At 58.3% G+C, this 27,337-nt stretch overlaps 1 pseudogene; it reads right to left on the reverse strand.

The window, feature by feature from the left end:
* Nucleotides 1–536: 536 nt before the first annotated feature.
* Nucleotides 537–27,337, reverse strand: LOC138775655 (cullin-9-like; annotated as a pseudogene).

A 27,337-nucleotide genomic window follows, 5' to 3' on the forward strand; every position in this document is an offset into this window, starting at 1 on the left:
TCTCCTCCTCCTTCCCTCCTGTCCCTCCTCCTCACCATCTCCTCCTCACCTTCCCTCCTGTCCTCCTCCTCACCATCTCCTCCTCCTTCCCTCCTGTCCTCCTCCTACCATCTCCTCCTCCTTCCCCTCCTCACCATCTCCCTCATCCTTCCCCTCCTGTCCTCCTCCCACCATCTCCTCCTTCCTCCTCCTCCTCCTCACCATCTCCTCCTCCTTCCCTCCTGTCCTCCTCCTCACCATCTCCTCCTCCTTCCCTCCTCTCCTCCTTCCTCCTGTCCTCCTCACCATCTCCTCCTCCTTCCCTCCTGTCCTCCTCCTCACCATCTCCTCCTCCTTCCCTCCTGTCCTCCTCCTCACTCCTCTCCTCCTCCTCCTCTTCCTCCTCACCATCCTCCTCCTCCTTTCCCCTCCTGTCCCTCCTCCTCACCATCTCCTCCTCCTTTCCCTCCTGTCCTCCTCCTCACCATCTCCTCCTCCTTCCCTCCTGTCCTCCTCCTCCTCACAAGCTCCTCCTCCACCCCTCCTTCCCTCCTCACCATCTCCTCCTCCTCCTCCTCTGATAAGACTCCTCTGTCATGCTCCTGCAGGCGGTACAGATGTTCCTCTCTTTGAAGATCTTTGGCTTCTTGCAGGTTTTTCAGCATCTGTTGGGGAAAGCGGTTTGGGAAACAAATTCCAATGTGATCGACCACCGATTCTCCAGCCAGCAGGGTCCGAGGGAGAGGAGGCGATCCGCCAGGTAATGCCTGCAACACACAGCAGCTTAGAAATAGGACCTGGAATCACAGAAGCTGGCGGCACGGGGGCAACAAGGAGGAAGCTGGCGGCACGGGGGCAACAAGGAGGAAGCTGGCGGCACGGGGGCAACAAGGAGGAAGCTGGCGGCACGGGGGCAACAAGGAGGAAGCTGGCGGCACGGGGGCAACAAGGAGGAAGCTGGCGGCACTGGGGCAACAAGGAAGAAGCTGGCGGCACTGGGGCAACAAGGAGGAAGCTGGCGGCCGGGGGGCAACAAGGAGGAAGCTGGCGGCACGGGGGCAACAAGGAGGAGCTGGCGGCACAGGGGCAACAAAGAGGAAGCTGGCGGCACGGGGCAACAAGGAGGAAGCTGGCAGGGCACAGGGCAACAAGGAGGAAGCTGGCGGCAGGGCAACAAGGAGGAAGCTGGCGGCAAGGGCAACAAGGAGGAAGCTGGCAGCACAGGGGCAACAAGGAGGAAGCTGGCGGCACAGGGGCAACAAGGAGGAAGCTGGAGGCACAGGGGCAACAAGGAGGAAGCTGGCGGCACCGCTGCAACAAGGAGGAAGCTGGCGGCACCGCTGCAACAAGGAGGAAGCTGGCTGCACAGGGGCAACGAGGAAGCTGGTGGCACAGGGGCAACAAGGAGGAAGCCGACGGCTCGGCTGCAACAAGGAGGAAGCCGGCGGCACAGGGGCAACAAGGAGGAAGCCGGCGGCACAGGGGCAACAAGGAGGAAGCTGGCGGCACAGGGGCAACAAGGAAGCTGGCGGCACAGGAGCAACGAGGAAGCTGGTGGCACAGGGGCAACAAGGAGGAAGCCGACGGCACAGGGGCAACAAGGAGGAAGCTGGCGGCTCGGCTGCAACAAGGAGGAAGCTGGCGGCACAGGGGCAACAAGGAGGAAGCTGGCGGCACGGCTGCAACAAGGAGGAAGCTGGCGGCAGGGGCAACAAGAAGCAGTGCTAGAGATGGCGGCACAGGGGCAACAAGAAGCAGTGCTAGAGATGGCGGCACAGGGGCAACAAGAAGCAGTGCTAGAGATGGCGGCACAGGGGGCAACAAGAAGCAGTGCTAGAGATGGCGGCACAGGGGCAACAATGAGCAGTGCTAGAGATGCGGCACAGGGCAACAAGGAGCAGTGCTAGAGATGGCGACATGGAGCTGCACTGACCTGTAAAAATGCTCGAAGGAATTGGCCAGTTCTAGATCAGACAAGAAAAGAACAAAGTCCAGGAATTCCTGAAGCTGCTCCAGGGATCGGAGATCAGCAGAATCGGCACGGATCACAGTGATCAGCTGATCTATATAGCGAGCGAACTGCTCCGTCACCTGTAATGTACAAACATCACAGATACAAATATCTCCAGACACAGGGGGCCCCAACATGAAGAACACTAATGGGGCCCCAGAGACTCACGTGCAGTGCGGTCAGAAGGACAGCTGTAACAGCCCCTCACAGAAACCCTGGCGCAGAGACAGTAAGAACCGCATCTGTTGTCCAAACATCTCGTCCATGGCGCGTCTGAGGGCCCGGTACATGGAGCAGAAGCGGGGAGCCAGATCCACATCATTCCAGGACATCTCCAGAAAGCGCTGCACCTGGTGGACACAACAGGAATTACACCCAGAAGAGGGACACACTAATCCCCCAGAATCCCTGAGCCCCCGCTACCTGCTTCTGGACCCCGCCTGCCAGCACTGAGCCATCCCGGCCAAGCTGCTCCATCCAGTAGCAGAGGGTCTCACAGGAGGACTGGGGGCCCCCCGACTCTTCCCATCTGAGGAGAAGAGCAAATCTCACAGCAGAACTGACGTATGGAGACCCCCGACCACTCCCCACCTCCTACACAGAGACCCCCGACCACTCCCCACACAGAGACCCCCGACCACTCCCCACCTCCTACACAGAGACCCCCGACCACTCCCCACCTCCTACACAGAGACCCCCGACCACTCCCCACCTCCTACACAGAGACCCCCGACCACTCCCCACCTCCTATACAGGGACACAGTACTCACTAGCTTTACTGGGGGGCTTCAGCTCGGCCGTGTCCTGGGGCTGGTGTCCACATGGACCAGTAGATGGGTCAGCCTTCGTACCCGGGAGTTGAAGACTGAAGTTTTGGCATTGGGGCGTTGCGCCCCCTGAATGTTCCCCAGATAGCGGGTAAGCAGCCAGCTGAGGGGGCTTACTCCCCCGTCGTCTAGAAGAGAACAGGAGGCAGAGAGGTGAGGACCCCGTACAGGAGGGAAGCAGCACATTGGGGGCCTGGAAGTTTCTCTACCTGAGTGGTGATGCTCTTCACCAGGGGGGATATCAGCGCCTCCCAACAGGTGCGGCCTAGAGCCTGCGCCGCCTCATCATCCGGCAGGAACCGATCCGCAAACTCCTGCTCATGTGACAGGGCGCGGTTCAACCTGCAAGAGGGCGGCCAATCAGTGAGAAGGAGACCCCGAAACCTCAGAAGGAGCCACTGCCCCTTTGCGACTGTGCCCCACCGCCCGTTACCCACTGCAGGCTGTAACTTCGGCACCTGTGCCCCCCCCCCCCGTTACCCCCCGTACGCCTGTGCCCCCCCCGTTACCCCCCGTACGCCTCTGCCCCCCCCCCCGTTACCCCCGTACGCCTCTGCCCCCCCCCCCGTTACCCCCGTACGCCTGTGCCCCCCCCCGTTACCTGTGCCCCCGCCGTTACCCCCCGTACGCCTGTGCCCCCCGTTACCTCCCGTACGCCTGTGCCCCCGTTACCTCCCGTACGCCTGTGCCCCGTTACCTCCCGTACGCCTGTGCCCCCTGTTACCTCCCGTACGCCTGTGCCCCTGTTACCTCCTGTGCGGCTGTGCCTGTGCCCTGTTACTTCCATATAGCTGTGCCCCTGTTACCTCCCGTACGCCTGTGCCCCGTTACCTCCCGTACGCCTGTGCCCCGTTACCTCCCGTACGCCTGTGCCCCGTTACCTCCCGTACGCCTGTGCCCCCCGTTACCTCCCGTACGCCTGTGCCCCCTCCCGTACGCCTGTGCCCCCTGTTACCCCCCGTACGCCTGTGCCCCCTGTTACCTCCCGTACGCCTGTGCCCCCTGTTACCTCCTGTGCGGCTGTGCCCTCTTACCTTCCATACAGCTGTGCCCCCTGTTACCCCCCGTACGCCTGTGCCCCCAGTTACCTGCTGAACAGCTGCAGTAAGCTCTCCTTCCTCTCACAGATCTCCTGCCCCAGCTGTGAGCTCGGCTGGTGTAGAAGAGGAACGTTCTTCGGCACAGCTGCTCCTTAAACACCGGCCAGAATGTCGGCTTTGGCCCCAGGATCTCCAGGCCCCGCACACGTGTGTCAATACCGCCCTGCAGAGAGACCATGCTGCATGAGGGCGGCTGAGGCCGGAGCGCAGCGCAGTCACATGACACAGCGCATTACCTGCTGACACCGCTTTATCTTCACCTGAACCACCGCCAGAAACGTGTGGCGTTTTCCAGGAGAACAACGCTGGAGGCGGAGCCACAGACATTCACCTGCCAGAGACAAAATACACATAAACAACTGCGACCTTGGAGCTGTGCCCCCCCACCTGCTGACCCCAGGAGCTGTGCCCCCCCCACCTGCTGACCCCCAGAGCTGTGCCCCCCCACCTGCTGACCCCCAGAGCTGTGCCCCCCCACCTGCTGACCCCAGGAGCTGTGCCCCCCCACCTGCTGACCCCCAGAGCTGTGCCCCCCCACCTGCTGACCCCAGGAGCTGTGCCCCCCCACCTGCTGACCCCAGGAGCTGTGCCCCCCCACCTGCTGACCCCCAGAGCTGTGCCCCCCCACCTGCTGACCCCCAGAGCTGTGCCCCCCCACCTGCTGACCCCCAGAGCTGTGCCCCCCCCCCTGCTGACCCCCCGAGCTGTGCCCCCCCACCTGCTGACCCCCAGAGCTGTGCCCCCCCATGCTGACCCCCAGAGCTGTGCCCCCCCACCTGCTGACCCCAGGAGCTGTGCCCCCCCCACCTGCTGACCCCAGAGCTGTGCCCCCCCACCTGCTGACCCCAGGAGCTGTGCCCCCCACCTGCTGACCCCAGGAGCTGTGCCCCCCCACCTGCTAACCCACCGAGCTGTGCCCCCCCACCTGCTGACCCAGGAGCTGTGCCCCCCACCTGCTGACCCCAGAGCTGTGCCCCCCCACCTGCTGACCCCAGAGCTATGCCCCCCACCTGCTGACCCCCAGAGCTGTGCCCCTCCACCTGCTGACCCCCACAGCTGTGCCCCCCCACCTGCTGACCCCCAGAGCTTTAACACCCACCAGCTGACCCCAGAGCTATAACCCCCCCACCACCACCACCACCAGCTGACCCCCAGAGCTGTGCCCCCCCACCAGCTGACCCCCAGAGCTGTGCCCCCCCACCAGCTGACCCCCAGAGCTGTGCCCCCCCACCAGCTGACCCCCAGAGCTGTGCCCCCCCACCAGCTGACCCCCAGAGCTGTGCCCCCCACCAGCTGACCCCCAGAGCTATGCCCCTCCACCAGCTGACCCCAGAGCTGTGCCCCCCACACAGCTGACCCCCAGAGCTATGCCCCTCCATCAGCTGACCCCCGAAGCTGTGCACCTCCCCCCCCACAGCTGACCCCCACCTGCTGCCCCAGAGCTGTACCCCCATCTGCTGACCCCCCACAGCTGTGCCTCCCCCCAACTATAATACGCCAGGACTGACCGCATTGAGCTCGGTGCTGATGTTGGACGAGTTCTCTCCCCCCCATCACCAGGACCCGGGCCGGCATGTAACTGGAGTCCTCACTGGCCACGGACATCAGCAGCCGCCTGCGGGGGGCGCACATTGTGTAATAAGGTAAGTATGCAGCCCATCCCCCCCCTCCTCACCCGCATTCTCTCACCGGATCACCACTCCGCGATGCATGAAGATGTTGATATAATGGGATCCGGTGCTGCCGCTCGACTCCCAGTAAGACTTGGGTTCCCGTCTGTCAGTTTGTGGGCGCGATGCGGATTGGAGGAGACTTCAATCTTCTCCCAACATTTATCTTCTTTAACCTCCACGCTGGAGCCTGCAGGGATGATAGAGGCGTCCACAGTGCTATCCTCCAAGGGACCAGCAGGAGGCGCTGCACCCAGGACAGTGACCCACATTCTGTCCCGCCCCTTCAGCACTATAGGGCCCCGCCCCTTCAGCACTATAGGGCCCGCCCCTTCAGCACTACAGGGCCCCGCCCCTTCAGCACTATAGAGCCCCTTCTCCAGTACTGTAGAGCCCTGCCCATTCAGCACTATAGAGCCCCTCCTCCAGTACTGTAGAGCCCCACCCCTTCAGCACTGTAGAGCCCCTCCTCCAGTACTGTAGAGCCCCTCCTCCAGTACTGTAGAGCCCCACCCCTTCAGCACTGTAGAGCCCCGCCCCTTCAGCACTGTAGAGCCCCTCCCCTTCAGCACTACAGGGCCCCCCCTTCAGCACTATAGGGCCCGCCCCTTCAGCACTACAGGGCCCCGCCCCTTTAGCACTATAGAGCCCCTTCTCCAGTACTGTAGAGCACCGCCCATTCAGCACTATAGAGCCCCTCCTCCAGTACTGTAGAGCCCCACCCCTTCAGCACTGTAGAGCCCCTCCTCCAGTACTGTAGAGCCCCTCCTCCAGTACTGTAGAGCCCCACCCCTTCAGCACTGTAGAGCCCCGCCCTTCAGCACTGTAGAGCCCCTCCTCCAGTACTGTAGAGCCCCGCCCCTTCAGCACTGTAGAGCCCCTCCTCCAGTACTGTAGAGCCCTGCCCCTTCAGCACTGTAGAGCCCCGCCCCTTCAGCACTGTAGAGCCCCTCCTCCAATACTGTAGAGCCCCTCCTCCAATACTGTAGAGCCCCTCCTCCAATACTGTAGAGCCCCACCCCTTCAGCACTGTAGAGCCCCTCCTCCAATACTGTAGAGCCCCACCCCTTCAGCACTGTAGAGCCCCTCCTCCAGTACTGTAGAGCCCCACCCCTTCAGCACTGTAGAGCCCCACCCCTTCAGCACTGTAGAGCCCCTCCTCCAGTACTGTAGAGCCCCACCCCTTCAGCACTGTAGAGCCCCTCCTCCAGTACTGTAGAGCCCCTCCTCCAGTACTGTAGAGCCCCTCATCTTCTTCATCCAGCAGGAGCACTCCCAGCAGTACAGCACAATTAGAGAGCGCTGTTGAGAGACAGCTGGATACACCAGAGAGAGGGGTGTACACTGCTAAGAGACAGCTGGATACACCAGAGAGAGGGGTGTACACTGCTGAGAGACAGCTGGATACACCAGAGAGCCCCTCCAGTACTGTAGAGCCCCTCCTCTTCAGCACTATAGAGCCCCTCCTCCAGTACTGTAGAGCCCCACCCCTTCAGCACTGTAGAGCCCCGCCCCTTCAGCACTGTAGAGCCCCTCCTCCAGTACTGTAGAGCCCCCCCCTTCAGCACTGTAGAGCCCCTCCTCCAGTACTGTAGAGCCCCTCCTCCAGTACTGTAGAGCCCCCCCCTTCAGCACTGTAGAGCCCCGCCCCTTCAGCACTGTAGAGCCCCTCCTCCAATACTGTAGAGCCCCTCCTCCAGTACTGTAGAGCCCCACCCCTTCAGCACTGTAGAGCCCCTCCTCCAGTACTGTAGAGCCCCACCCCTTCAGCACTGTAGAGCCCCTCCTCCAGTACTGTAGAGCCCCACCCCTTCAGCACTGTAGAGCCCCTCCTCCAGTACTGTAGAGCCCCACCCCTTCAGCACTGTAGAGCCCCTCCTCCAGTACTGTAGAGCCCCACCCCTTCAGCACTGTAGAGCCCCCCTCCTCCAGTACTGTAGAGCCCCACCCCTTCAGCACTGTAAAGCCTGCCCCTCATCTCCATCCAGCAGGAGCACTCCCAGCAGTACAGCACAATTAGAGAGCGCTGCTGATAGACAGCTGGATACACCAGAGAGAGGGGTGTACACTGCTGAGAGACAGCTGGATACACCAGAGAGAGGGGTGTACACTGCTGAGAGACAGCCGGATACACCAGAGAGAGATGTACACTGCAGAGAGACAGCCGGATACACCAGAGAGAGGGGTGTACACTGCAGAGAGACAGCCGGATACACCAGAGAGAGGGGTGTACACTGCTGAGAGACAGCCGGATACACCAGAGAGAGAGGTGTACACTGCAGAGAGACAGCCGGATACACCAGAGAGAGGGTGTACACTGCAGAGAGACAGCCGGATACACCAGAGGGAGGGGTGTACACTGCTGAGAGACAGCCGGATACACCAGAGAGAGGGGTACACTGCTGAGAGACAGCTGGATACACCAGAGAGAGGGGTGTACACTGCTGAGAGACAGCCGGATACACCAGAGAGAGATGTACACTGCAGAGAGACAGCCGGATACACCAGAGAGGGGTGTACACTGCAGAGAGACAGCCGGATACACCAGAGAGAGGGGTGTACACTGCTGAGAGACAGCTGGATACACCAGAGAGAGGGTGTACACTGCAGAGAGACAGCCGGATACACCAGAGAGAGAGGTGTACACTGCAGAGAGACAGCCGATACACCAGAGAGAGGGGTGTACACTGCTGAGAGACAGCCGGATACACCAGAGAGAGGGGTGTACACTGCTGAGAGACAGCCGGATACACCAGAGAGAGAGGTGTACACTGCTGAGAGACAGCCGGATACACCAGAGAGAGGGGTGTACACTGCTGAGAGACAGCTGGATACAACAGAGAGAGAGGTGTACACTGCTGAATGGCTGAAAGAGACAGCCAGATACACCAGGCACTCACCCTGACAGAGATTCCTCAGAAACACATGGAAGAATGGGATGTTAATCTGCTGCTGGCAGCGTCTGTGCTCCTCTATCTGCCCAAGGACCATCTGATGGGAGAAGAAAAACATCTCAGCACCTCATACTGCTGTTACATCATGTCTCACCCTCCAGAGCTGCACTCACTATTCTGCTGTTACATCAGGTCTCATCCTCCAGAGCTGCACTCACTATTCTGCTGTTACATCATGTCTCATCCTAAAGAGCTGCACTCACTATTCTGCTGTTACATCATGTCTCATCCTAAAGAGCTGCACTCACTATTCTGCTCTAACATTATGTCTCATCCTCCAGAGCTGCATTCACTATTCTGCTGTAACATCATGTCTCCTCCTCCAAAGTGCAGAGACATGCTGTAGTGAGTGTAGTGACATGAGCAGAATAGTGAGTGCAGCTCTGGAGCATGAGACATAACGTAACATGATGTAAAACAGCAGAACAGTGAGTGCAGCTCTGGAGGATGAGACATGATGTAACAGCAGAACAGCGAGTGCAGCTCTGGAGGATGAGACATGATGTAACAGCAGAACAGCGAGTGCAGCTCTGGAGGATGAGACATGATGTAGGACTCTAGTGGAGCTGCAGAGAGTGTGCACTCACCTGAATGCAGCCGCCAGGATGCTGGTGGCCATCTTCTGGTAGAGGCTGGCGTACTTCTCGCAGTCACTCAGGAGGTCTCGCAGTTCCGCGGCCTGCAGCAGGGGGGTGCTCTGCTTCTCTAACACTTTACTCAGAGTTTCCTTGGCTCCAAGGCGCACATGACAACAGCGCAGTCCTTGTTGGTGGAGGCCAGGCGGTGCAGGAAGTTGACCACCTCCTGGAGGACCTGCAGACAGAGGATGGTGAGTGGACAGACGGATGGAGGCTGGCAGTGCTAGGCCCGCCGCCCCTCACCTCATGGTCACTGCTGGTGCTGACCAGAGACGTCAGACAGGGCTCGATGCTCCGGTGCCAGGGGAGAGCGTCTTCTTGGTAGAACGACAGACACTTATTAAGGATCCTGAGAGGAGAGACAACCATTATCAAGGGCGAGCGCTCGTCAGTCATTAGAGGGCGCTGCGGGGAGAGCGCTCGTCAGTCATTAGAGGGCGCTGCGGGGAGAGCGCTCGTCAGTCATTAGAGGGCGCTGCGGGAGAGCGCTCGTCAGTCATTAGAGGGCGCTGCGGGAGAGCGCTCGTCAGTCATTAGAGGGCGCTGCGGGGAGCGCTCGTCAGTCATTAGAGGGCGCTGCGGGGAGAGCGCTCGTCAGTCATTAGAGGGCGCTGCGGGGAGAGCGCTCGTCAGTCATTAGAGGGCGCTGCGGGCAGAGCGCTCGTCAGTCATTAGAGGGGCGCTGCGGGGAGAGCGCTCGTCAGTCATTAGAGGGCGCTGCGGGGAGAGCGCTCGTCAGTCATTAGAGGGCGCTGCGGGGAGAGCGCTCGTCAGTTATTAGAGGGCGCTGCGGGGAGCACCCTTACCTCACACCTGGGGCCGGCTCCTCCCTCTCCTCACACCTGGGGCCGGCTCCTTCCTCCCATCACACCTGGGGCCGGCTCCTCCCTACCATCACACCTGGGTCCGGCACCTCCCTCTTCTCACACCTGGGGCCGGCTCCTCCCTCTCCTCACACCTGGGGCCGGCTCCTCCCTCTCCTCACACCTGGGGCCGCTCCTCCCTCTCCTCACACCTGGGGCCGGCTCCTCCCTCCCATCACACCTGGGGCCGTCTCCTCCCTCCCATCACAGCTGGGGCCGGCTCCTCCCTCCAGTGTCCCAGCCGGGCCAGCTCCTCCCTCCCCTCGCCCGTGGGGCCCTCACCTGTAGATGCAGAGCTGGAGCGCTTTCTCTTGGCGGAGTTGCTCCAGGCTGGAGAGAAGCTGCAGAAAGAAGTCGGGGTCTGTGAGGATCTGAGAGACGTCACACGGCAGAGAGAAGGCGTCATCACAGACACATCGCTCCAGAGATGGCAGGAGCTCCCGAGACAGCCGCACGTCCTGCAGAGCGCTGAGCAACGACGCCACATCCATGTCCTGCAGGGCCTGCACTGGGGCCACATCTGAAAGGGCCACACTAAGTCACATCACATACACGGTGGAGGAGGATGCGGCACAGGGAAGGAGGAGGATGATGCAGTGGCAGAGGAAAGAAGAAAGAAGAAGAAAGAAGAAGAAAGAAGAAGAAAGAAGAAGAAAGAAGAAGAAAGAAGAAGAAAGAAGAAGAAAGAAGAAGAAAGAAGAAGAATGCAGTAGATGAGAAAAGAAGGAGGAGGAGGATGCGGCACAGGGAAGGAGGGGGAGGAGATGCGGCACAGGGAAGAAGGAGGAGGAGGATGCGGCCCAGGGAAGGAGGAGGAGGATGCGGCACAGGGAAGGAGGAGGAGGAGGAGGATGCGGCACAGGGAAGGAGGAGGAGGAGGATGCGGCACAGGGAAGGAGGAGGAGGAGGATGCGGCACAGGGAAGGAGGAGGAGGAGGATGCGGCACAGGGAAGGAGGAGGAGGAGGAGGATGCGGCACAGGGAAGGAGGAGGAGGAGGAGGATGCGGCACAGGGAAGGAGGAGGAGGAGGAGGATGCGGCACAGGGAAGGAGGAGGAGGAGGAGGATGCGGCACAGGGAAGGAGGAGGAGGATGCGGCACAGGGAAGGAGGGGAGAGGAGATGCGGCACAGGGAAGGAGGAGGAGGAGGAGGATGCGGCACAGGGAAGGAGGAGGAGGAGGAGGATGCGGCACAGGGAAGGAGGAGGAGGAGGAGGATGCGGCACAGGGAAGGAGGAGGAGGAGGAGGATGCGGCGGCACAGGGAAGGAGGAGGAGGAGGATGCGGCCAGGGAAGGAGGAGGAGGAGGATGCGGCACAGGGAGGAGGAGGGAGGAGGATGCGGCACAGGGAAGGAGGAGGGAGGAGGATGATGCGGCACAGGGAAGGAGGTGAGGAGGAGGATGCGGCACAGGGAAGGAGGAGGAGGATGCGGCACAGGGAAGGAGGAGGAGGAGGAGGATGCGGCACAGGGAAGGAGGAGGAGGAGGAGGATGCGGCACAGGGAAGGAGGAGGAGGAGGGGGATGCGGCACACAGGGAAGGAGGAGGAGGAGGAGGATGCGGCACAGGGAAGGAGGAGGAGGAGGATGCGGCACAGGGAAGGAGGAGGAGGAGGATGCGGCACAGGGAAGGAGGAGGAGGAGGATGCGGCACATGCGCACAGGGAAGGAGGAGGAGGAGGATGCGGCACAGGGAAGGAGGGAGGAGGAGGATGCGGCACAGGGAAGGAGGAGGAGGGGAAGATGCGGCACAGGGAAGGAGGAGGAGGAGGAGGATGCGGCACACAGGAAGGAGGAGGAGGAGGATGCGGCACAGGGAAGGAGGAGGAGGAGGATGCGGCACAGGGAAGGAGGAGGATGCGGCACAGGGAAGGAGGAGGATGCGGCAGAGGGAAGGAGGTGGCATATGGAAAACATGTGGAGTTGTCACCTTTGGTGTCGGCACTGCTCTTCTCCTCAGTGCCCTGTAACAGGTGGCACAGCTGCTTCTGCATGAACAGGTCCAGCCGGCTGTATAATGAGTTGCTGTCAATTGTGAAGCTTTGGGGGACAGCGGGCAGCTCCACCCCGGACAGCTGCTCAGACAGCGCTTCATGGTTGTCGGTCAGCATTCGGATGACCAGCAGGCCGTTGTACACAGAGGTGAAGCACCTGGAAGGCAGAAGTTGATGAGTGGTGGTGGGTGGAGGTCAGGCTGGTGACGTCCCGGCTCGGGGCCCTTACCCCTCGGTGCTCTGCAGCTTGCTGATGGCCCCGGGGATGGCCCTCAGAAGACTGGTGGCGCTCCCACTGGCAGCTGATCCAATGCTGGAGAAGATTTCCTTCATCACCTGGGTGTCTCCGGGATTCAGGGTGTAGCGGCGGGAGCTTCCCCGCAGATCACAGCTCCCCCACCCGGTCAGCACCTTCAGAACCTGCCAGAGACAGAGCGCAGGTTACAAGATGGCGGCAGCAAACCATTGGCAGAACAGCAAAGGGCAGATATTTACCGCAAGCCCGATATGCTGGATGGCAGCCGAGGAGTGATGCTCCTGCATACAGCCCAGCACTGCCCGCACCCCGCCTTCCGTGGCAAAAGGCACCCGCCAGTCATACTTGGACATGAGCACATAGGTGACCTGCAGACATGTGACCACCACCATCCGATCCTTCATCTGATTGGTCAGGATCTCTACCAATGTCTTGATGATCTTCTCTCTAGTTATTATAGAACAGATGAGACGTTACAGAGTAGCTTCCAATATGGCAGAGGTTCTAGCCTCCCCCACCCCGGGGCCCCACCTCCCTACCTGTTAGAGCGCCCTTCACTCTTCCCAGCATGGCCCTCGTCTCCGGATTGTTGCAGCATGGCCTGCACTGCCGAGGACAGCGCCTCCACGCCACTTGTAGTCTTCTTCACCTTCTCAAGAATCTCCACTAACATCTCCAGAGAGCTCCCCCTAGAGGTGCCCCGAGGGGTAACAACACCTGGAGAGAGAGGAGGAACCCAACAAATATGGCTGCCGAGCCGCCCAATAATCCCTGTCAGTGCAGGTCGCCGCTGCTCATCATCAAAACAGATGTCACCCCCCCACACCTCTCCACACCCCCACCTCTCCGCAATCCCCCCTCCACAAACAACCCCACCACCCCTCAACCTCCCACACCTCTCCGCACCCCGCCTCCACAACCCCCCCCCACCACCCCTCTCCGCACCCCACCACCCCTCCGCAACCTCCCACACACCTTCCTCCACAAACCCCCCACCACTCCTCTCAGCACCCCCCACCCCTCCGCAACCTCCCACACGATAAACGATAATTATGACACGCCCCTTTTAAAAGCCACGCCCCTTTTGAAAACCCCATTTTCGATGGTAATACAAACGTGGATTTATTCCATATAACAATACGCTGCAAACTTCACAAGTAATACACAATGTTTTGGCGTCGCCATTTTTCAAGTGCCACTAGGAGACGCCAAAACATGTGTATCACTTGTGAAGTTTGCTGCGTATTGTTATATGGAATAAAATCCACGTTTTGTATTACCGTCAGAAAGCTGCAGAGTATTTCTTACTAGCTGACTTGGTCCAAGGTCTGGGATTCATATGGTTTGCTAGATCTATCTATACAGTATATATTCAGATAGGAGATAGATGGATGATAGATGGATGATAGATGGATGATAGATGGATGATAGATGGATGATAGATGGATGATAGATGGATGATAGATGGATGATTGATGGATGATTGATGGATGATTGATGGATGATTGATGGATGATAGATGGATGATAGATTGGATGATAGATGGATGATAGATGGATGATAGATGGATGATAGATGGATGATAGATGGATGATAGATGGTCCCCCGGGCACCGCTCTCTCTCTCTCTCACACAGGAATCCTCGGCCCCTGTCACTCGGTGCTGTAGCAACATATACCTGTGTCCCAGGCAGAGCGTCACACACAGCCGCTTCCAGAACTGACAAAAGATAACGGGGCTCCGAGGATTCCTGTGCGGGACAGAGTGCGGTGGTCAGGGAATCATGGAGGTGCCGACCCCAACTGTATGTGCGGGGAGAGGGGGGGGCAGGGCTCACCGTGCAGCTTCCAGAGAAGCTAGGAGAAGTGAGCCGCCCTGGCAGCAGCAGCGCTGAGCACACACTGGAGGGGGAGCTGCCGCCTGTGCGCAGCCTGTCAGTTCTCCAGCCTTCCTCTCCAGCCCCCCCCCGCAGCAGGATCTTTCCATCCCCTGCCCTGCAGCAATATTTGTGCGCCCTGGCTCAGGAGGTAAATCGGAAAATCACCTTTTCCAGCCCCCACCTGTCCACCCGGCCACGGTGGTATGCGGGTGAGGCCGGCGCTGTACTGCTGCTGCCACTGTCAGCGTGCACCCAGGCCCCCTGCGTACTGATAGCAGCCTGGGGGTCCATGTTTGGTGCCGGTGGTATGCGGGTGAGGGGGCTGTACTGTACACTATCGATCTGGATGTAACTGTTATTGCATACACGGAGAAAAAGAAAAACATAGACCGGCACTAGTACTGATTCACACTGTGTTTTCAGCGTACTAAACTGACCTCGTGGGAGGCTGGAAGTGTGTACTGAAGATGCAGGTGGTGCTCTGCTCACAGCATATTAGTCCCACGGATAAATTCAGCATAAAGAAATGAAATAGCGGCACTCACCCCGGCTTGTCTTCAATCTTTATTTGGGGTATCATGTACAACACAAGTCCACTAGGGCATCATACAGGTGAGACCTGGTCTGACGTGTGTTAGCCGTGACGAAGTGCGCCTGCGCACGAAACGGCCGTCGCTGTATGCACCCCCCTGCGTCCTCCCTCACCTGTATGATGCCCTAGTGGACTTGTGTTGTACATGATACCCCAATAAAGATTGAAGACAAGCCGGGTGAGTGCCGCTATTTCATTTCTTTATGCTGAATTTATCTCTGGATGTAACTGTTATCACTACACAGGGGGCCTGGGTGCACGCTGACAGTGCAGCAGCAGCTTCCATCCAGATCAATATTGTACAGTACAGCCCCCTCACCCGCATGGACCCCCAGGCTGTTATCACTACACAGGGGCCTGGGTGGCACGCTGACAGTGCAGCAGCAGCTTCCATCCAGATCAATATTGTACAGTACAGCCCCCTCACCCGCATGGACCCCCAGGCTGTTATCACTACACAGGGGCCTGGGTGCACGCTGACAGTGCAGCAGCAGCTTCCATCCAGATCAATATTGTACAGTACAGCCCCCTCACCCGCATGGACCCCCAGGCTGTTATCACTACACAGGGGCCTGGGTGACAAGCGGCTGCCATCTTACCGCCTGTGGCGCACATCCAACTGCCAGCCCGCGCGACCACAAGAAAGCCCGCCCGCACGCAACAAATAAAAAGGAGGGCTGCAGAGGCGGTACGTGGGCGACGCTATACGGGTGTAGGGGGAATTGGCTGGCCAAGCACATTATTAATTAGAGACTGCTTCAAGGTCCCCCCTCCCCCAGCAGCAGAGTAGTTTATTCCAATGCCTCCGGCATGGTCCGGGCAGCGATTAGGCGGCGCCGGGAAGACGGGGAATACAGAAAATACCGCACATACCGTCCTCCGCCAAGTTGAGGTCGGTTTAACCGACCCCAGTGACGTTATCGGTATTTTCGCGGTATACCACCCAGCCCTACCGCAACCCCCCTTCACAAACGCCCCACCACCCAACCTCCCACATCTCTCCGCACCCCGCCTCCACAACCCCCCACCACCACACCCCTCTCCGCACCCCCCCGACACCTCTCCGCACCCCCCCCACCCCTCTCCGCAACCTCCCACACCCCTCCGCAAACCTCCCACACCCCTCCCTACACAAACAACCCCCCCCACCCCTACACAAACCCCCCCCACCCTACACAAACCCCACCACCCCTACACAAACCCCACCACCACCCCTCTCAGCACCCCCCCGCAACCTCCCACACCACCCCATTTACAACCCCCCCACACCTCTCAGCACCCCCACCCACCCCTACGCAACCTCCCACACCACCCCTCCACAAACCTCCCACCACAGCGACCTCTTCACACCCCCACCACCACCTCCCACCTCTAAGCACCCCACCACCACCTCCCACCTCTAAGCACCCCCACCACCACCTCCCACCTCTAAGCACCCCACCACCTCCCACCCCTCAGCACCCCACCACCACCCCCCACCTCTCAGCACCCCACCACCACCCCACCACCACCACCCCCCACCTCTCAGCACCCCACCACCACCCCACCACCACCACCCCCCACCTCTCAGCACCCCACCACCACCTCCCACCTCTCAGCACCCCACCACCACCTCACACCCCTCAGCACCCCACCACCACCCCCCACCCCTCAGCACCCCACCACCACCTCCCACCCCTCAGCACCCACCACCACCTCCCACCCCTCAGCACCCCACCACCACCTCCCACCTCTCAGCACCCACCACCACCTCCCCACCTCTCAGCAACCCCACCACCACCTCCCACCTCTCAGCACCCCACCACCACCTCCCACCTCTAAGCACCCCACCACCACCTCCCACCTCTAAGCACCCCACCACCACCTCCCACCTCTAAGCACCCCACCACCACCTCCCACCTCTCAGCACCCCACCACCACCTCACACCCCACACACACTCACTGTACCCACCACACCCTCACCTTTACCCTTGTCCTCCGCAGGGGTTTGCTGAGATGTGTAGTCCTTCCTGGGAAAGCAAAGGTGCTCAGCAGCTGCAGGTCGAGGTCTCTGCACTGGATGGGGCCTCTGTTTTCACTACTTTCTGTGGTTCCTCGTTTTTTGGCTTTTTGGTCAGAAGGCCCCCCTGTACAGAATGAGTGGGGGCCCCGCAGCTGGGGCCGGAGCTCTGCTTTCCTGGCTGCAGGATGTACTTTGCATAGACATGAGAGCTGTGCAGGTCGCTCAGGACACTCCCAGAGCAGCGCTCACCCAGGAAGCTCAGGACCGTGTGTGCTACCTCCACAGTCACAGGTAACAGCATGAGGGTGTGCTCGTCCAGACCGCCCCGCTGCTGAGGAGACAGAACAACACCGACTTACTGCTACACCCTACTAACCTGCACAGACAGTGTAACACCCCACTAACCCGCACCGACACACTGCTGCACCCTACTAACCCACACCGACACACTGCTACACCCTACTAACCCACACCGACACACTGCTACACCCTACTAACCCGCACAGACAGTGTAACACCCCACTAACCCGCACCGACACACTGCTACACCCTACTAACCCGCACCGACTCACTGCTACACCCCACTAACCTGCACCGACACTGCTAAACCCCACTAACCCGCACCGACTCACTGCTAAACCCCACTAACCCGCACCGACTCACTGCTACACCCCACTAACCCACACAGACACACTGCTACACTCCACACCGACACACTGCTACACCCCACTAACCCGCACTGACTCACTGCTACACCCCTTTAACCCGCACCGACACACTGCTACACCCCACTAACCCGCACCGACACACTGCTACACCCCACTAACCCACACAGACACACTGCTACACCCCACTAACCCGCACAGACAGTGTAGCAAACACCCCACTAACCCACACCGACACACTGCTACACCCCACTAACCCGCACTGACTTACTGCTACACCCCACTAACCCACACCGACTCACTGCTACACCCCACTAACCCGCACAGACACACTGCTACACCCCACTAACCCACACCGACTCACTGCTACACCCCACTAACCCACACAGACACACTGCTACACCCCACTAACCCGCACAGACAGTGTAGCAAACACCCCACTAACCCACACCGACACACTGCTACACCCCACTAACCCGCACTGACTTACTGCTACACCCCACTAACCCACACCGACACACTGCTACACCCCACTAACCCGCACTGACTTACTGCTACACCCCACTAACCCGCACCGACTCACTGCTACACCCCACTAACCCGCACCGACTCACTGCTACACCCCACTAACCCGCACCGACTCACTGCTACACCCCACTAACCCGCACCGACTCACTGCTACACCCCACTAACCCGCACCGACACACTGCTACACCCTACTAACCCACACCGACACACTGCTACACCCTACTAACCCACACCGACTCACTGCTACACCCCACTAACCCACACCGACTCACTGCTACACCCCACTAACCCACACAGACTCACTGCTACACCCCACTAACCCACACAGACACACTGCTACACCCCACTAACCCACACAGACTCACTGCTACACCCCACTAACCCACACAGACACACTGCTACACCCCTTTAACCCGCACCGACACACTGCTACACCCCACTAACCCACACAGACACACTGCTACACTCCACACCGACACACTGCTACACCCCACTAACCCGCACTGACTCACTGCTACACCCCCCTAACCCGCACCGACACACTGCTACACCCTACTAACCCACACCGACACACTGCTACACCCTACTAACCCACACCGACTCACTGCTACACCCCACTAACCCACACCGACTCACTGCTACACCCCACTAACCCACACAGACACACTGCTACACCCTACTAACCCACACCGACTCACTGCTACACCCCACTAACCCACACCGACTCACTGCTACACCCCACTAACCCACACAGACTCACTGCTACACCCCACTAACCCACATAGACACACTGCTACACCCCACTAACCCACACAGACTCACTGCTACACCCCACTAACCCACACAGACACACTGCTACACCCCACTAACCCACACAGACACACTGCTACACTCCACACCGACACACTGCTACACCCCACTAACCCGCACTGACTCACTGCTACACCCCTTTAACCCGCACCGACACACTGCTACTCCCCACTAACCCACACAGACTCACTGCTACACCCCACTAACCCGCACAGACACACTGCTACACCCCACTAACCCACACTGCTACACCCCACTAACCCACACAGTGTAACACCCCACTAACCCACACCGACTCACTGCTACACCCCACTAACCCGCAGTGACACAGTGTAATGACCACCACACAGGACTGACAGTGTAACAACCACCCCACAGGAAAATGTACAGGACTGACACAGTGTAACAACCACCACACAGGACTGACACAGTGTAACAACCACCACACAGGACTGACACGGTGTAACAACCACCACACAGGACTGACACGGTGTAACAACCACCACACAGGACTGACACGGTGTAACAACCACCACACAGGACTGACACGGTGTAACAACCACCACACAAGGACTGACACGGTGTAACAACCACCACACAGGACTGACACGGTGTAACAACCACCACACAGGACTGACACGGTGTAACAACCACCACACAGGACTGACACGGTGTAACAACCACCACACAGGACTGACACGGTGTAACAACCACTACACAGGACTGACACAGTGTAACAACCAGCACACAGGGCTGACACAGTGTAACAACCACCACACAGGACTGACACAGTGTAACAACCACCACACAGGGCTGACACAGTGTAACAACCACCACACAGGGCTGACACAGTGTAACAACCACCACACAGGGCTGACACAGTGTAACAACCACAACACAGGGCTGACACAGTGTAACAACCACCACACAGGGCTGACACAGTGTAACAACCACCACATAGGGCTGACACAGTGTAACAACCATTACACAGGGCTGACACAGTGACAACCACCACACAGGACTGACACGGTGTAACAACCAGCACACAGGACTGACACAGTGACAACCACAACACAGGACTGACATAGTGTAACAACCACCACATAGGACTGACACAGTGACAACCACAACACAGGACTGACATAGTGTAACAACCACCACACAGGAGAATGTACAGGACTGACACAGTGTGTTGCATCTCACCTCCTCCTCCAGGTTCTGGCGTATGACATCCTGCACCTCCTGCTGATCCTGAGGCTCCAACCTCCGGATGAAGAAGAGGATCTCCCACCACTCGTCCTGCCTTAGGTCCCCCCGCACCTCACAGGCCGCTGCTCCCAGGTAAGGCAGAGGGTATTTGGCCCCAGAGGGTTTACAGGAAAGGGCAGGGGCCACTGCGGAAAGAGAGCGACTTGAGCCAACAGCGAGCCGCACCACAGAGGTATATGGCCGGCATTACCCCCCCCAGCTCAGGGGACGGCACTTATGTATGAGGGGATAGGAGTCACCTGAGGGATCCGCAGCTGCTCTATATGTATATGGCCGGCATTACCCCCCGCACAGACTCCTCAGGGGACGGCACTGATGTATGAGGGGATAGGAGTCACCTGAGGGGTCCGCAGCTGCACTATAAGTATATGGTCGGCATTATCCCCCCCCCAGCTCAGGGGACGGCACTGATGTATGAGGGGATAGGTGTCACCTGAGGGGTCCGCAGCTGCTCTATATGTATATGGCCGGCATTACCCCCCCGCACAGACTCCTCAGGGGACGGCACTGATGTATGAGGGGATAGGAGTCACCTGAGGGGTCCGCAGCTGCTCTATATGTATATGGTCGGCATTATCCCCCCCGCACAGACTCCTCAGGGGATGCCACTGATGTATGAGGGGATAGGAGTCACCTGAGGGGTCCGCAGCTGCTCTATATGTATATGGTCGGCATTATCCCCCCCCAGCTCAGGGGACGGCACTGATGTATGAGGGGATAGGTGTCACCTGAGGGGTCCGCAGCTGCTCTATATGTATATGGTCGGCATTATCCCCCCCCCCCCCCCCCCGCACAGACTCCTCAGGGGACGGCACTGATGTATGAGGGGATAGGAGTTTAGCATTATAATGGGGGGCACTCCTGCAGATCCTACGGGACTGTCCTAAAATCAAACGCATCTGGGAGAGCCTGCAACCATACTATAAGATCCATGATAACCCAGATAAACCACAGTTAGCACTACTACTCTACATCCCACCCCAATGAGGAACCATGACCCTGATATTTTAACCATTTGAAGCAAAATGACGTCCTGGTCCAGGCTCAATGAGCAGAGCACAGATAACACTGATCAGTCCTATGCTATGGCCACAGACAGGCTGTATGTAATGATCACAGATAACACTGATCAGTGCTATGGCCACAGGCAGGCTGTATGTAATGATCACAGATAACACTGATCAGTGCTATGGCCACAGGCAGGCTGTATGTAATGATCACAGATAACACTGATCAGTGCTATGGCCACAGGCAGGCTGTATGTAATGATCACAGATAACACTGATCAGTGCTATGGCCACAGGCAGGCTGTATGTAATGATCACAGATAACACTGATCAGTGCTATGGCCACAGGCAGGCTGTATGTAATGATCACAGATAACACTGATCAGTGCTATGGCCACAGGCTGTATGTAATGATCACAGATAACACTGATCAGTGCTATGGCCACAGGCAGGCTGTATGTAATGATCACAGATAACACTGATCAGTGCTATGGCCACAGGCAGGCTGTATGTAATGATCACAGATAACACTGATCAGTGCTATGGCCACAGGCAGGCTGTATGTAATGATCACAGATAACACTGATCAGTGCTATGGCCACAGGCAGGCTGTATGTAATGATCACAGATAACACTGATCAGTGCTATGGCCACAGGCAGGCTGTATGTAATGATCACAGATAACACTGATCAGTGCTATGGCCACAGGCAGGCTGTATGTAATGATCACAGATAACACTGATCAGTGCTATGGCCACAGGCAGGCTGTATGTAATGATCACAGATAACACTGATCAGTGCTATGGCCACAGGCAGGCTGTATGTAATGATCACAGATAACACTGATCAGTGCTATGGCCACAGGCAGGCTGTATGTAATGATCACAGATAACACTGATCAGTGCTATGGCCACAGGCAGGCTGTATGTAATGATCACAGATAACACTGATCAGTGCTATGCTATGACCAAGTGAATGCAGCATTAGGCAGATAGTTTTCCTGTGATAAGTATTACATCTACCTGTCTGAACAGCTGCTTAGGATTACCCTCACTGGGCTGCTGTTGTGTAAGTAGCACGATGTATATTACAGCTTTTCTTGGCCTGTTATGTAGCAGAGGTGGTGACTGGTGTATTAGGTAACGTCCACCATTACTGCACATGGATACACATAGTGCTCACCAGCCCCGGAGTCCGTACAGTCACTAGGCAGAGCAGAGGAGAGTGATCCAGGATCATAACTCCGCCTAGGGCAGGGACCCCAGACCCCCTGTATATACGCCCTCCATCCCCTCCCATCTTCTATAGTGGAAGATCTGGGTAATATTGCCTATAAGACAAGATGGCTGCCATCTGGTTGGTGTACAATATGGTGTAGTAGGTTCTAGGATTCCCTGGGCAGAGATTTGATATTAGAATATTGGGGAAGATATTACCGATATTGGCGGTGAGTTCATTCCTGTTACACACAGCAGCAGATCGGCGCAGGGATCAAGGTGGTGTCATCTGCCGCCCGCTTCCTACGCTTGGCAACGTTCCTTGGCCGTTCCCTGGCCCGGCCTTATGCACTGTAACCTTATGTTTCTCAATGAATCCTTATCACTCGATATCTCATGTTACACTACAAATCCCAGCACTGACCTGCAGGTAGGCGCACAGTGTCGTCCCCGGACGTCCCCCTCCCCTGGCCGTCCTCTCCGGCCTGATCTCCATAGCCGATGATTTCCACCATGTGCCAGTGCACCCAGTATGTCCGGCCTGTGGACCGCCACATGACCTGCAGGGGACAGACGGCGTCATCACACGGCGGGGAAGACGTACATCACACATACACGGAGGAGGAGAAAGAAGGAGGAAGAGGGAGGAGGAAGAGGGAGGAGGAAGAGGGAGGAGGAAGAGGGAGGAGGAAGAGGGAGGAGGAAGAGGGAGGAGGAAGAGGGAGGAGGAAGAGGGAGGAGGAAGAGGGAGGAGGAAGAGGGAGGAGGAAGAGGGAGGAGGAAGAGGGAGGAGGAAGAGGGAGGAGGAAGAGGGAGGAGGAAGAGGAGGAGTCACAGTCCATACACTGTAGAGTGGAGGAGGAGGAGTCACAGTCCATACACTGTAGAGTGGAGGAGGAGGAGTCACAGTCCATACACTGTAGAGTGGAGGAGGAGGAGTCACAGTCCATACACTGTAGAGTGGAGGAGGAGGAGTCACAGTCCATACACTGTAGAGTGGAGGAGGAGGAGTCACAGTCCATACACTGTATAGTAGAGGAGGAGGAGTCACAGTCCATACACTGTATAGTAGAGGAGGAGGAGTCACAGTCCATACACTGTATAGTAGAGGAGAAGGAGTCACAGTCCATACACTGTATAGTAGAGGAGGAGGAGTCACAGTCCATACACTGTATAGTAGAGGAGGAGGAGTCACAGTCCATACACTGTATAGTAGAGGAGGAGGAGTCACAGTCCATACACTGTATAGTAGAGGAGGAGGAGTCACAGTCCATACACTGTATAGTAGAGGAGGAGGAGTCACAGTCCATACACTGTAAAGGAGGAGGAGGAGGAGTCACAGTCCATACACTGTATAGAGGAGGAGGAGGAGTCACAGTCCATACACTGTATAGAGGAGGAGGAGGAGTCACAGTCCATACACTGTATAGAGGAGGAGGAGGAGTCACAGTCCATACACTGTATAGAGGAGGAGGAGTCACAGTCCATACACTGTATAGTAGAGGAGGAGGAGTCACAGTCCATACACTGTATAGTAAAGGAGGAGGAGTCACAGTCCATACACTGCATAGAGGAGGAGGAGTCACAGTCCATACACTGTGTAGTAAAGGAGGAGGAGTCACAGTCCATACACTGTATAGTAAAGGAGGAGGAGTCACAGTCCATACACTGTATAGTAGAGGAGGAGGAGTCACAGTCCATACACTGCATAGAGGAGGAGGAGTCACAGTCCATACACTGCATAGAGGAGGAGGAGTCACAGTCCATACACTGCATAGAGGAGGAGGAGTCACAGTCCATACACTGCATAGAGGAGGAGGAGGAGTCACAGTCCATACACTGTACAGTGGAGGAGGAGGAGTCACAGTCCATACACTGTACAGTGGAGGAGGAGGAGTCACAGTCCATACACTGTACAGTAAAAGAGGAGGAGTCACAGTCCATACACTGTACAGTAGAGGTGGAGGAGTCACAGTCCATACACTGTACAGTAGAGGAGGAGTCACAGTCCATACACTGTATAGTGGAGGAGCAGACCCCGGACCACCCATGAGGCAGTGGTCTCAGCGGTACTCACCTGGACGGGCGGCATGCCACTGTTACTCTGGCGGAAGGTCCCCTCGTCTCCGGACCCGATCTCATCATAGTCCTCCAGCATGCGCACGGACATCCCCGGCTTCAGGGTCTCCTGGACATAATCCACATAGGCATTCCGAGACATGAAGTCACTCGGGGTCATGAACTCCTTCCCGGATTTCTTCTTTGGGGGTGCAGGACGCATAGGCGGAGCTACCACCATCTGCAAACCGGAGCCCGAGGCTGCAAGAGGCTGAAAGATGGAGCGCCGCTGCTGCTCGAGATCGGGGAAAAGCGTCCCCTGAGCGCTGACCCAGCCCATCACCCGCACCAGCTCACAGATCAGGCTGCCCATGGCCATGCAGAAGTCATACTGGCGCTGGAGGCGGACGGCGTGGCTGCGGTCCGGCCGGTCACTGCTCAGCTGGTCCAGCAGTGATGTCACACACAGGTAACGCTTCACCAACGAGAAGAGCTGCTTCCCCGGGATCTGACAAAGAGAGAGAGAGACTGAAGGAGGGGCCACAGATCAAGGGGGAGGGACCAAACATCCAGGAAGGAGGGGCCACAGATTCAGTGGGAGGGACCAAACATCCAGGAAGGAGGGGCCACAGACTCAGTGGGAGGGACCAAACATCCAGGACGGAGGGAGGGGCCAAAAATCCAGGACGGAGAGAGGAGCCAAAGATCCAGGACGGAGAGAGGAGCCAAAGATCCAGGACGGAGAGAGGAGCCAAAGATCCAGGACGGAGAGAGGAGCCAAAGATCCAGGACGGAGAGAGGAGCCAAAGATCCAGGACGGAGAGAGGAGCCAAAGATCCAGGACGGAGGGAGGAGCCAAAGATCCAGGACGGAGGGAGGGGTCAAAGATCCAGGGCCAAGGGTCGGAGGGAGGGGCCAAAGATCCAGGACGGAGGGAGGAGCCAAAGATCCAGGAGAGCCAAACATTCCCCTCCCCATCATCCAGCCATCCTCATCAACCATCCCTTCCCATCATCTATCTATCTTTCTCAGCCTCCGTAGATCGGGGGTCTCCAGTCTCCTTCCCCCAACTCTCTCGGGGTGATCACATACCTGAGGGAGGTGGATGCCATCAAAACAGATGCAATGTTCCTCGGAGCTGGTGGTCTCTGCGAAAAGCTGCAAGAGCGTAAAGCGCGACTCAAAGTCCATGTGTTGTTCTATACCGTCCTGCTGACTGAGGGACAACAAGACGTGGGCCCGACTTCCTGCAAGATACACCATTACCCATCAGGCCGAGCCTCCCATCCATCTGAGCCCCTCCCACCTGCATCATGTGACACCATCAGAGCTCTATTATTACACCATGCACCACCCCCATCTCCAGAGCCCCTCCCACCTGCATCATGTGAGGCCAGGGCGCGCAGCATCTTGCCGGCGTTCTTGCGGATCTGTTTCTCGGGGTTGCAGAGCATCTTCATCAGCAGGTCCAGTGCTCCCGTCTCCCTGAAGACTCCGGCCAGCGAGCCAATACTGGCGTAAGCGCTCAGCACGTGGATGGTGTTGAGGATGGAGGAGTCGGGGCCACAAGTGTGCGCCATCTGCCGGGCGGCCCTCTGCACCAACATCCGCACGTCTTCTGTCATCTCCTGCAGAGCGCCTTCATCGGGGGCCCCGGAGGTCTTCTCTTCTGGGATCCCGGGCCCCTCAGGCTTGCGTTTCCCCAGCAGTGTGGGGCAGTTGCTGTACACCTCCTCGGCTGACATCCACATCAGGATGCTGGAGGACTTGTTCTCCGCTTGGGAGGTGGCCCCATTGTTGCCGGCCGCCGTCTCCTCCATGTTGTGCACCGCCCAGCGGATCAGATACTCCACATGACCGTCCACGCTCCATCGCTGACGCAGGAGCTCCTCTGGCTGGGCCTGTAGCTTAGGACCCAGCTGGACCAGAAGATTGCCGTTCCTGCGCTCCCCCACCAACATGGCCGACACTGACAAGAAAGAAAGAGACAACATTGGCCGTTGCCGAATAATATGGTGGCCGACAAGTGTAGGGTGCGCCAGAGTGTGGAGCGTTGATCTAGACATAGGGGAACCAGGACCGGCCACACCCAACCCGGGGGAGCGAACCAGGACCGGACCCACCCAACCCAGGAGGGGGGTAACCAGGACCTGACCCACCCAAACCGGGAGGAAGATTACCAGGACCAGCCACACCCAACCCGGGGGGGGAACCAGGACCGACCACACCCAACCCCAGGGGGGGGGGGGGAACCAGGACTGGCCACACCCAACCCCAGGGGGAACCACGAACGGCCACACCCAACCCGGGGGGGGGGGGGGGGGGAAACCAGGACCGGCCACACCCAACCCCAGGGGGGAACCACGACCGGCCACACCCAACCCAGGAGAGGGGGGGTAACTACTACCGGCCACACCTAGCGACCGGCCACACCCAACCCGGGGTGAACAAGGAACGGCCACACCCAACCCGAGGGAGAACCAGGACCGGACCCACCCAACCCGGAGGGAGGACCAGGACCGCACCCACCCAACCCGGGGGGGGGGGGGGGGGGGGTAACTACTACTGGCCGCACCCAACCCGGGAGGGAATCATGACCGGCCACACCCAACACGGGGAGAACCATGAACGGCCACACCCAACACCGGAAGGGGGGGTAGCCAGGACCGGAGACAACCCAGGAGGGGGTAACCAGGACCGGACCCAACCCGGGAGGGGGGTAACCAGTACCAGACCCAACCCAGGAGCGGGGGAACCAGGACCGGACCCACCCAACCCGGGAGGGGGGGAACCAGGACCAAACCCAACCCTGGGTGCGGACCAGGACCACCACTTTTAAGGTTTTTGACCAGAAATAGAATCAAATTTCATATTTATAGGTAGCGTTTTGGATTATATAACCCCCCCTTACTTTTGCCACCCTTCCAAACTTCTCGTAACTCTTGCCCCTTCCTTCACGTTACTCCCTTCCAAGTCTTCTCTCCTCTCTCCCTCCTGTAACTGCTCCTCTCCCTCCCG

Source organism: Dendropsophus ebraccatus, unplaced genomic scaffold (assembly GCF_027789765.1).
Source record: "Dendropsophus ebraccatus isolate aDenEbr1 unplaced genomic scaffold, aDenEbr1.pat pat_scaffold_1819_ctg1, whole genome shotgun sequence".
Classification (NCBI taxonomy): Eukaryota; Metazoa; Chordata; class Amphibia; order Anura; family Hylidae; genus Dendropsophus; species Dendropsophus ebraccatus.